A 12,813-nucleotide genomic window follows, 5' to 3' on the forward strand; every position below is an offset into this window, starting at 1 on the left:
CAGGCTCGGGGACCATAGGGGATGCCGGGGTTCAAACCACCATCCTTCTGCATGCAAGGCAAACGCCTTACCTCCATGCTATGTCTCCGGCCCCTCATATTAGTTTTTATGATAAATCATGTTACCTCAAAAAGGACAAAGGGCTTTTTTGGGGTGTGTGTGTGTGTGTGTGTGTGTGTGTGTGTGTGTGTGTGTGTGTGTGTGTGTGTGTGTGTGTGTGTGTGCTAGATTTGGGTTTTTTGGGTTTTGAATCACACCAGTCCATGCTGAGGACTTAACTCTTAGTTCTTTTTTGTTTTTGTTTTTTGGGCCACACCCATTTGATGCTCTGGGGTTACTCCTGGCTAAGTGCTCAGAAATTGCCCCTGGCTTGGGGGGACCATATGGGACGCCGGGGATTGAGCCGCGGTCCTTTTTTGGCTAGCGCTTGCAAGGCAGACACCTTACCTCTAGTGCCACCTCGCCAGCCCCAACTCTTAGTTCTTTTTTTTTTTTTTTTTGTTTTTGGGCCACACCTGGCGTTGCCTGGCTGTCTACTCAGAAATAGCTCCTGGCAGGCACGGGGGACCATAAGGGACACCGGGATTTGAACCAACCACCTTTGGTCCTGGATTGGCTGCTTGCAAGGCAAACACTGCTGTGCTATCTCTCCGGGCCCCCAACTCTTAGTTCTTTTTTTGGGGGGGGGGCTGTTTGACACTCAGGGGTTACTCCTGGCTATGCGCTCAGAAATCGCCCCTGGCTTGTGGGGACCATATGGGACGCGGGGATTTGAACCAATGACCTTCTGCATGAAAGGCAACTGCCTAACCTCCATGCTATCTCTCCGGCCCCAATGCTCAGTTTTCTAAAAACAAACTCTAACATATTCTTCTGGTTTACCCAATAGTGCTATAGATTTTTCATAATGTATGACAGTTATCTTTCCCCTTTTGTTTTCTTATTTATCTTAAGTGACTTTAGAATAGTGAAACAAATTTTTATAGTGAAGAGCCTGGAGTTATGTATGACTTCTAGGGGACAAATGTGTTGTTTGTGACCGATAGTTTTATTCCACTGTACTGCAGACAATAATGGTCAAAAATAAAAGATTGAGGTTTTGTCTACTGAAGCTGTCTCTTTCGAGTTTGAGCCAGTTATTTAACTAACCACTCTGTGCAATGCTGATAGCTTTCTTGTAGGGAAGCCTGCAAATTCAGTGAGCTAATGTAAATATGTGGCACGTAGCTTAACAAAGCTTACTTTAATATCACTGGTCTTCTCTCTGGTGGTTTAACTTGCTTAGTCTGATTTCCAAATGAGTGGGGGCATTTGTGCAAAAAAGAGTCTTTTTTTCTGTTCCCCGCCCTTGTACATACACCCCACAAGCAAATTTTAACATTCAGTTTCATCACCCATCTCTTCGACCCCCTTACTAATTGTTTTCTTTGTCCTTTTAGCTTATTTTTATACCTTAGGTTTCATAGGCACATAACAAGTGCCTTGTGAACCTTAAACCAAGTGAAAATGGATTATTCAGATGAAAGGTATGTGGATAAGTCAGTTTGGGGGCAATTCTGGAGAACTCTTGCCAGAACTGGTATCTTTGTTTTGGTCTTCAGAGACTATTAAATGGGATCCCTTGAGTCATACTTGCTGTTTGCTCTGTCCCCTGGCTATCTCTCTCTTAAGACCCTGAAGCTTGCCAGCCACACACAGGAGGTTTAAGAGACCTTAGCCCCGGGGGAGTTTGTTTATTTAAAGGAAAATGATTAAGTTCCAACATCACTACCATGTTACAGCTAGTCTAGTCCTGTTAGCTATTGAGTTCTTGTTCTACTTCCTAGTGACGCTGCCTTAAGGGAAGATGAATGTGAAATTAAATTGTTCAAGATTACTTTGAAACTTTTTACTGGTTTCCAAATGGAAATTCTTGAAAGAGGAGCCGGATCAATAGCATGTGGCCGTACTGGGACTGACCCAGGGTCAATCCCTGTCATTCTGTACGGTCCCCCTAGTCTGAAGAAGTTGAAGAAAAGGGAATAAAATTTATTCTGCTTGTTGTCTATTCAGTTTATTAAATTTTTTTTGTTTGTTTTTTGGGGAGTCACACCCGGCGGCGCTCAGAGGTTACTCCTAGCTCTGTGCTCAGAAATCGCTCCCGGCAGGCACGGGGTGGGGGGGCATATGGGATGCTGGGATTCGAATCATCGTCTGTCCTGGATCCACTGCGTGCAAGGCAAACACCCTACTGCTGTGCTATCTTTCTGGTCCTGTTTATTAATATTTTTAGGCCACATTTATTTATCTTCTAATTTTTTTTTTTTTTTTTTTTTGTGGTTTTTGGGTCACACCCGGCAGTGCTCAGGTGTTAATCCTGGCTCCATGCTCAGAAATTGCTCCTGGCAGGCACGGGGGACCATATGGGACGCTGGGATTCGAACCGATGACCTCTTGCATGAAAGGCAAACGCCTTACCTCCATGCTATCTCTCCAGCCCCTTATCTTCTAATTTTTAAGGGTACTCATTCAAATCTTTCACTGCTTCTTCCTAGAGTTCTGGTGTAGATAATTTCAGAACCAAATGACAGAAAGTCTATATATAGTATGCTAGCTCTATTTCTTTATTGAATCTTTGAGGTTGGTACCTTAAGAATCTTCTTAACTATCAGGACCAGAGCAATAGTACAGCAAGTAGGGTGTTTTCCTTGCACACAGCTGACAGAAGGTGTTTATAGATCCTGAGGTCACCAGAAGTGATTACTTAGTGGAGATAGAAGTGACAATGAGTACAATTGTATATGACCCCCAAATAATAAACAAGCAAAAAGATTCAACTCTACAGTGTTTGGACACAAAGATACAATAATGGATGACATGACATTTGTGTTTTAAGTAATTATCAACCCCAGAATTTATGTCTTCTTTCTTCTTGTATATATATTTTTTCTTTTTTGGTTTTGGGCCACACCCTGTGACACTCAGGTTACTCTTGGCTATGTGCTCGGAAATCGATCCTGGCTAGGGGGACCTTATGACATGCCAGGGTTCGAGCTGAGGTTTGTCCTGGATCAGCTTCATGAAAGGCAAATGCTCTACCGCTGCACTACTGCTCTGGCCCTTATACTATATTTTCTGCCCTATAAGAAAATCAGAAGGAGATGGATTGGGCTTGCCCAGGGTCTCTTTAAGTAAATAAGGGTCTCTTTAAGTAAATAACTTATAAAAGGAATTGGGGGAAAAGTAAGTCATGGAGATTATCTGTTCTATTCCAGACAGAGGGAAAAACAAGCTCTGAAGTGAGGACACTCATACTGTTTTTCGGGGAAGGAAAATTCCAACAGGGCTGGTGGAATGTATAGCAGGGAGAGTGGTGGGTCATGAGGTTAGAGAAATGAAAGAGAGAAATCAGATTGTAGTCTCTATGGACCTATATTAGGACTTGACTTTGAAACTAGTGAAATAATCTCAGTTCGAGGGTTTGGACAGAAGAAGGGCATGATTTGAGTTTCTTTTATAGAGAACTAATCTGACTTTTGAGGTGAGCCAGGGGGAAGCTGAGAGGTCGGCATGGAGAACATTTATGTGTGTGGATATAACACAGATGAGAACCAAGGTGACTTGGCCATTCAAAAATGGAAGTGAACTCCCCACACTGATCATTTATTTATGTGTGGATAATAATGACTGTAGGTGATGATGATCAGACTAATTGCTGGATTCAAGTTTTGTCAACTTGGTAAACTCGTTCTAAATAGCAGCTATTGATCATGTTTTGCTTGCACACAGGCATTACTCCTGGGAGTATTCAGGGGCCAGCCCTATGGCATGCTGGGGATCCAAACCCGACAGTGTGCGAGCCTGCACCCTACGTGTTGTACTATCACTACTCGGCCTCTTAAAGATAGAAACCAATAATAAACAGAAATGCAGTATTAGTATTTGATTTGTAGTTACCCACTTATGGGTGTTTGAGTTTTTCTTTTTTAATTTTTGGGGGTTTGGGGCCACACCTGGTGGCGCTCAGGTTTTACTCCCGGCTCTGTGCTCAGAAATCACTCCTGGCAGGCTTGGGGGTCCATATGGGGATGCTAGGGATCAAAACTTTTGTCTGCCGCATGCAAGGCAGATGCCCTACCACTGTGCCATCGCGCCAGCCCATTCATTTAGTCATTTATGTATGTATGTATGTATGTATGTATGTATGTATGTATTTATGGGTTTTGGGGGGGGTTGGATCACACCCAACGGCACTAGGGGTTACTCATGGCTCTGTGCTCAGAAATTGCTCCTGGCAGGCTTGGGGGAACCATATGGGACGCTGAGGATTGAACCTGTCTAGGGTCAACCACTTTGCTATCTCTTTGGCCTATTTTATTTATTTATTTATTTATTTATTTATTTATTTATTTATTTAGTGGTTTGGACCACACCCATTTGATGCTCAGGGGTTACTCCTAGCTAAGCGCTCAACCGTGGTCCTTCTTGGTTAGTGCTTGCAAGGCAGACACCTTATCTCTAGCGCCACCTCTCCGGCCCCTGTTTTATTTTTTTTTAATGAAAAGTAATATTGATGAAATACTAATTCGGATACAGGATGGAATGTAGAGAATACTGGGTTCCTTGAGGGTTCTTTTTGTTTTGGGTCATACCTGGCAGTGCTCAGGACTTACTCCTAGTTCTGTGCTCAGGAATCTATCCTGATGGGGCTTGGGTTTCAAGCTTGGAACTCAGGTTGGCCATGTACAAGGCAAATAAATGTCCTACATGCCCTACTATCTCTCCAGCTTCTTGAGGGTTCTTGACACCAGTCACTTTCAGTTCTTATAAAAGAATTTCTCATAGATACCTAGCTATATCCACAGGACCTTCCATATACACAAATAGAAAAGAAAAAGATCACTGTCCAAGCCATATTTTGCAGTATTTAGTGGGATTGCATAGTTATTCTCTTTCTAGAAACCTTCCCCAAAGATTTCGCTAACATAATTGCCAAATGATAAATGCTTTTGGTCCCGTTACTTGAAAGTCGAGGCTCTGTCTATGGCTTTTTGTGAACTTCGCTTATTTGGGGGAGGGGAGGGAAGCAACAGTTATACTAGTATGTGGGCGTTGACATTAGTGGCACAATTGTGTAAGAAGTGGCATTGTGGGGCCGGAGAGATAGCATGGAGGTAAGGCATTTGCCTTGCATGCAGAAGGATGGTGGTTCAAATCCCGGCATCCCATATGGTCCCCATGCCTGCCAGGAGCGATTTCTGAGTATGGAGCCAGGAGTGACCCCTGAGCGCTGCCCAGTGTGACACAAAACCCAAAAAAAATAAATAAATAAATAAATAAATAAATAAATAAAATAAAAAAAGAAGTGGCATTGTGACACTTTGCCATTTTGAAATAAAGTCAGGTTAACTATTTTATCAGTTTATATTAAACCATCAATTAATTTTTCAGAATTAATTTTCACAATTGTCTAAGGTTCTTGAATGATATCAGTAAATAAAAACGACAAAATTGTGGGGCCGGAGAGATAGCACAGCGGTAGGGCGTTTGTCTTGCACGCAACCAATCTAGGACAGACAATGGTTTGAATCCCGGCATCCTATATGGTTCCCCCAAGCCTTCCAGGAGCGACTTCTGAGTGCAGAGCCAGGAGCAAACCCTGAGCACCACCAGGTGTGGACCCCATCCCCAAAAGGACAAATTGGCCAATTTCTGGAACTTAATTTTTATGGATGCAAGTTGGGAACAGATAAATATTTAATTCACTGTAAGTCTACTGGCTATGTGCTCAGAAATCACTCCTGGCTTGGGGGACCATATGGGACGCTGGGGGATCAAACCTTGGTCCGTCCTAGGTTAGCACGTAGCAAGGTTACCACTTGTGCCACCGTTCCAGCTCCCATAGGACTTTTCTTTTTGCCTTTTCCCCCCTAGTCTTTAAAAAGTAAGGTTTGAAAGCTAAAGAAGGCTGTAGATTTGTAGACATGGCTTGTATGACATAATGTAATCTGTGGCGGGATTGCCCATATTCCATCCCTCAGCCTTGCTAATGCTTTTAGTATGAATTTACATATTCTGCTTGGGGCTTCAGGGAGCACCTGGTTGTGCTCAGTACCTACTCCTGGCTCTGTACTAAGGGGGAGACTCCTGGCAGGGGTTTGGTGCACCTTATCCACTGCTGGGACTTGAACTGGGGTCAGCCACAAGCAAAGCAAGTATACTATCTCTTCAGCCCCCATTTAGTGCTTTTTAATGTTACTCAGAACTGTTGGGATATTCCTCTAGTCACTAAAATGTAGATAGTTGTCCTTAAGGATTTTACATTTTTGTTATACTATTTTTTTTAATGATCTCATTTTTATTTCAGAGATGACCATTAAGAAATAGCTGCCTAGATGTAGAAGTGATGAAGCAGTCCGTTTGTCCTGGCATAAAATGCAGCTGTGGCTTTTCAACCAGATTAGTAAGTGTGACTGCAACAGTTTGTTTAAATTTTTTCTTATTATGTCTATTTTTAAAAGCATTTAATAAAAAATATAGTGGACACTTTAAAATTGTTAATTTGTCTTTCTATTTTTACTTGAATTGCTGAACTAGTTCTAGCTATAGATATAGGCCCAGAAAATGTGTATTATGTACCTTTTTATGAACTAACCATAATGATAATATGAAATCAGTTTTAAATCAGCGTATTTAGAAATATACACATATAAAGGGACTATTATCTTTATTTATATATATGTGTATCTAAAAAATAACTACTATACATACTATCTGTCTGTGCACTTACAAAAGCACACACATGTATAGGTATATATCTGCTAAATCTATGATTGTTACGTAAAATGATTTTAATATTACTACATAAGCAGATATCTAACTTTATCTGTCTTGTTTGCTGCATGTTAAAAAAAACTCATAATTTTGATCGTAGTGTTATAGAGTATGTTTCTATGTATCTTTTAAAATTAAATTTGTTTCAGGTGTTTCTAAATACAGTGTTTCTTATTAGGGTAATGAAATATTCTGGAATTAGATACCCGTGATAGTTACAAATTGTAACAGCCACTTGATTTTACATCTTGCTGTTTTTTTTCAAAGTTATTTATATTTAAGAAAACAGAGTACCTTTGAGAATATTAAATCCTAGCAAGACTGAATACCAGTTATTAATATCGTAGAATATAAAAATATGCCAACCATCAAATACCTACCAAATTGACTTGATAGGACGTAGAATAAGTGTCCTTATGAAATTATCCAGTTCTTTGATTATTAGTCATTATCTCAAGTCTTAGCGATACTAAATCTGTCTAGTACTTTGATGTACTTACCAAGTTGATTTTATAACTTCATTTTCAAGATACTTTCTGTTTTGAGACTAACATTTCAATTTTTCTACCTGAGATTTTTTTAGGAACACAGTTTTGTGTATTTTCCTCAGAAGAGACTTTCACAAGGTAAGAAATTGTGTTAATAAAGTAATATAGTTTGAGTGCAAGCTTTAAATGTTCTGTTGATTTCTTTTTAAAGAAATTCTAATCCCCAGTATTTTATATTTTTTCTTATCACAAGGGGCTCAGGATTTGTTAGTTACCACTCCTTTATTCCTTCCAAATTTGCTACTAGTATGCAGCTTATCTTGTCTTAAGATAGGATTTAAAGGGCGTGAGATAAATCTTCACCTTTGAAACACAAATATTGCTTATCTTAGTCATAGCTTATTCTTAATGTTCTTTTTCTTGTTTTGTTTTTGTGCAAGATCCTGGTGATGCTTAGAACTTATTCCTTGCTCAGAGCATAGTCTGCTTGAGGGACCACCTGGGGTGTCAGGGATGAAACCTGGGTCAGCTGTGTGCAAGGCATGCATTTTACCTATTGTACTGTCTCTCGGGCCCCACCCAATTCCTAGTGTTCTTAATCGAGGAGTAAATCTGTCTACTTTAAGGACAAACTGATTTAACCAAGGAACAATCTAGAGATTGTAGTCACTTAACCTTAGATTTCCTAAATAACCACTGAATAAAATTAGCACGAATTTTTGTCCACATAGTTACAGAGAAAATGATTTCTTTCTTTGCGTGAATACTGTAATGTTGATTTGTTTGTTTTGAACATGCCTGTTTACTTAGATCTCTACTTTGAGAGTGGGAGCAGTCCTTTTGAGGGTATAGAATGAGCATTTGATCTCGTCTATTTTGGAATATAGTATTCCTCTTCATCCCACTTACTTGCTAGTGATGTGAAAGTTAGACAAACTATAGAAAAGCCCTGTATCTTTTATTCCAGAAAGCTGTATTTGTGTTGGGTTCAACTTTTATACTGCAGGCTCAGATAAAGATTAGTTAGGAGTAACCCAGTGCAATCCTAGATTGTTCTGTTCTAGAGCGTCCTTGTATATGTTAATTGCTTTTAATGTTTGGTTTGTTTTTGAGCCTATAAAAGATTATGAGAAATTTAATGTGTGATGGAACAAGGGAATAGAGCTTATTGAGTATATCAGTCTGTTGTTATCAGACTTCCCAGTTGAAGCATGTTTTTTGTTCAAATTTGGGTCTGACACTGGTTCTTGATTGTTAAGACTGCAGATGCTCCAGTGCAGTTTAAGTAAATTTGAGCCTCAGAAATGTGGGTACCTTTCTCATTTTATAAAAGAATATAATTAGCTCAGATATCTTTGTTCCATGATCCACCCTTCTTTAGAATTCCATATGAGCAGCCTTGATTTAATTTTTCTTTTAGCTACTGGCTTTGAAATGAAACTTAAAAGAAAAAAAACCACCACCAACAAAAACCCAAAAACTCAGAATAGGTTGCAACTTGACACAAATTGCTGCCACAGAACAAAAGTGCTGATCAAGTTAAATCAACCCCTGTAATGTGTACTGAAAGGAAAACCTCTCCTCTCTCCCCCAATTTGAAGAACAAGCATTTTCCCTGGCAAGAAGGGCTGACTTTAAATGGACCAGCTGTCCATATTCGGAGCCTGGGGTTGCTAAGGTGACCAGGACTGTTTAGGGAAGAATGCCGCTGAGAGGGCAAGTTCTTGATGTGTGAGCTGAGGCAAGGAATGCGGTGTGATTGTGCATCATTCTTCCTAATCACACACTCCCAAAGTGCTATGTGGGCAGCATGCAGAAAGTACTAGTCTGCGTGTGGGAGTGTCTATGTGGCTAACATGGTTTGGTTTTCATGGGAGTTTAGAGTTTAGGTTTAAAATGTACTTTGCATGTATATGTATGTTTTTACGTGAAGGGGATGGTACTTGATACTGGTTGGAATGTGAATACTTTGTTTTATTTGACGGGGTCATAGTTTTCTATTGTTAGAAGTTATTTTGGGTAAATGCTCTTTCAACTCATCCTTTCGGTCAGATAAGTTGTAATAGTTCCATCAATTGGTCATTGTAATTCTGTTTAATTCTTTGGCTCTTTCAAATCTCAGAATTACTGTAAAATCCTAAGAAAATATTTATTTGTCCTTTTTAAATATAAGCAAAAAGTTCTTACTATCTTTAGAGAAGATCTCTTAATACATTAAGTTTTTCTTCTCTGAAGCATCCAGAGATAGATTTGTCCTAAGGTTAAAAAAAGCAGTGATTTCAAGGAGCAGTAGGAAAAGTCAAAGGAGCAATAGTAGGAAATGTCAATGGTCAAAGCATATTGCCAATATTTGAAATAAAATATAGGGTTGTTTTTGTTTTGGGGTCACACCCATAGCGCTTGGGGGTTACTCCTTTATGTGCAGAAATTGCTCCTGGCAAGCTAGGGGAACCAAATGGGATCCTAGAAATCGAACTCGGATCCGTCCTGGATTGGCTGCGTGCAAGGCAAATGCCCTATCGCTGTGCTATCTCTCCAGCCCCTGAAATAAAATATAGGTATAGGCATTAATATAGAGACATAAGCATTGAGGGTTTTTAAAATCTGTTTCCAGATCCCAGCAGTGAGGGAATATATATGTAATATATGTTAAGATGTGAAGTAATTTGAGCAGCGGCAAGCCTGTATTATGTTTTTTCCTAAATCAGTGCCCTTGCCGTGGCGTGATTACTGTTCAGTTGCTTTTTATAAAGTATTGATTTCGTCTTTGAATTCAGTTAGTTACTTGAAATTTATCTGGCACATTTGATATCTTTTGATGGCTTCTTTCTTTATAACCTGTTGCCTCAATCCCAACTTAATAGATAAAACTGTTTCTATGTATACCTTAAAAAAAAACTTTTATTGGGGCCGTAGAGATGGCACAGCGGTAAGACATTTGCCTTAGACGCAGAAGGACGGTGATTCGAATCCCAGCATCCCATATGGTCCCCTGAGCCTGCTAGGAGCAATTTCTGAGCATAGAGCCAGGAATAACCCCTGAGCGCTGCCAGCTGTGACCCCCCCCCCCAAATCTTTTTAACAGTTTATTCTATGTTTTTTTCTTCAACCGTCTCTTAATCATTTCCTATCTAAAGGTCCCAAAGATAACTTTTCCTAACTGAAACTTATGGTTTGCTTTCACATTTAATTTTTAGATCCCTTGGTTATTTTGTTTGTTTGTTTATTTATTTTTATTTTTGGACCATACCCAGTGATGCTCAGGGGTTACTCTGGGCTATGCACTCAGAAATTGCTCTTGGCTTGGGGGACCATACGGGACGAGGGGGGATTGAACCGCAGTCCGTCCTAGGTCAGCTGTGTGCAAGGCAAACACCCTAACACTGCACCACAGCTCTGCCCCCTCCCCCCCTCCCCGGTTATTTTTGTGAAACTTTACTTTCAGTTTTTTCTCCTCCTTTTCTTTCTTTCACATTATGGACAAATTCAGAGCCTCACAAATTCTAGGACTAGAGTTAGAGTTAGCTTGTATCACTAAACCATATATCTAGCCTGGGTCTTTAGACTATCAGATTCACTAGTTCAATATTAAATAGTGAATGATATTCCTGGCTCATATGTTAGTTAGTACTTGGGTAATATTAATATGACCACTCCAGTCTTTTTGAGGGCATTGTTTGAAGGATTGTCTTCCAGCCTTTGACTTTAAATTTGTGTTTGCTCTCTGACTATTCAAGTGTATTTCTTGCAGATTTTGTAATCCATTTTGCCATCCTTTATCTCTCTCTCTTTTTTTTTTTTTTTGGTTTTTGGGCCACACCCAGCGTTGCTCAGGGGTTACTCCTGGCTGTCTGCTCAGAAATAGCTCCTGGCAGGCACAGGGGACCATATGGGACACGGGGATTCAAACCAACCACCTTTGGTCCTGGACCGCTGTGCTATCTCTCCTCCGGGCCCCATCCTTTATCTCTTAAGTAGTGTATTTAGATCGTGAACATTTGAGAAATGATTGTCATGGTGTTTTGTCTCATCTTTCTTTAGAAGTTCTGTGTGTTTGTGGGACTTTTCTTCCTTAAGGCAGACCCTTCAGTTTTTTGCAGTCTATTTCAGTTATTTTAAGTCTGTGAAGTTTCTGAGATATTTTTTTTATACCTAAAGTTGTGAGGTTTTTTTTTTTTTTTTTTTTTTTTTGGTTTTTGGTTTTTGTGTCACACCTGGCAGCGCTCAGGGGTTACTCCTGGCTCTGTGCTCAGAAATCACCCCTGGCAGGCACGGGGGACATATTGGATGCTGGGATTTGAATCACTGTCCTTCTGCATACAAGGCAAACGCCTTACCTCCATGCTATCTCTCCGGCCCCTAAAGTTGTATTTTTTATTCCTAAAGAGTCTAGCTCAGTGGTCCTCAAACTATGGCCCGTGGGCCACATATTGTATTTTATCTGTTTTGTTTCTTCATTGCTAAATAAGATATACGCAGTGTGCATAAGAATTTGTTCATAAGTTTTGTTTTTACTATAGTCAGACCCTCCAGTGGTCTGAGGGACAGTGAACTGGCCCCCTGTTTAAAAAGTTTGAGGACCCCTGGAGCTGGTTAAAGTGGTGAGGCATTCATTTTATTAGGTTTTTTACTATCTTTCCCCCATTGTCTTTGAGGACCTGTCAGAAGAGGGTAAAGGGTCTCTCCTTTGATAGTTCACTGTAAGCCTTAGGACTTTCCTTTTTCTGTAATTTCCTTCTTGATCTTACTGGAATTCTATCTTTATCATCTACATCTTATCTTGAAGTTTGTGATTTTGTCCCCAGCTGAAGTTACTCTATTATTGAGACCTGCCACTGAATTTTTTATTTCACCTACCAAATGTTTTAGTTCTGACATTTCTGCTTGTAATTTTCTCATTTCAGCTCTCATAAATTCTTGTGTTTTATTGGCTATCCATTGCATTATTTCTTTTTGTTTTTTTTGTTTGTTTGTTTGTTTGGGTCACACCCGGCGGTGCTCAGGGGTTACTCCTGGCTGTCTGCTCAGAAATAGCTCCTGGCAGGCACGGGGGACCACATGGGACACCGGGATTCGAACCAACCACCTTTGGTCCTGGATCGGCTGCTTGCAAGGCAAACACCGCTGTGCTATCTCTCCGGGCCCCATTGCATTATTTCTTTGAGCTCATTAAACAACCTCATTTTTCACATAGAAATCATTTTCAGAGAGATTATACAGATGTTCATCTGTAAAATCTTATTTGAATCTTCTGGGTAACTATATTGACCTATGAGGGGGTTCTGTGCTACTTTACCATACTACGTGTGGTAATTTAGCAGTGATTCTTTTCAATATACTTTATCAGTGTATCCCCCACTACCAGGGAGGACTGGAGGAACTCGGTGGGTGGTGGTCTCTTTCTTTCCCTATCAAAAATATTCCCTTCCAATCTGGTATTCCTCTGGAATTGTATAAGACCTTTTGCACTGGTTTAAGGAATGTGTTCTTTGGCCTGAACTTGCTGTTAACT

The 12,813-nt window shown here is 40.2% G+C and overlaps 1 protein-coding gene across 1 annotated transcript in view; it reads left to right on the top strand.

The window, feature by feature from the left end:
• Window positions 1–6,369: 6,369 nt before the first annotated feature.
• The window catches only part of FRS2 (fibroblast growth factor receptor substrate 2), a 53,484-nt gene continuing 47,040 nt past the window's right edge, over window positions 6,370–12,813 (top strand). Inside the window, exons 1-2 of the mRNA XM_049782758.1 lie at window positions 6,370–6,442; window positions 7,387–7,439. The gene's annotated coding sequence lies outside the window, so the exon portion shown is untranslated. The remainder of the gene's footprint in view (window positions 6,443–7,386; window positions 7,440–12,813) is intronic.

This window comes from Suncus etruscus, chromosome 11, assembly GCF_024139225.1.
Source record: "Suncus etruscus isolate mSunEtr1 chromosome 11, mSunEtr1.pri.cur, whole genome shotgun sequence".
Lineage (NCBI taxonomy): Eukaryota > Metazoa > Chordata > Mammalia > Eulipotyphla > Soricidae > Suncus > Suncus etruscus.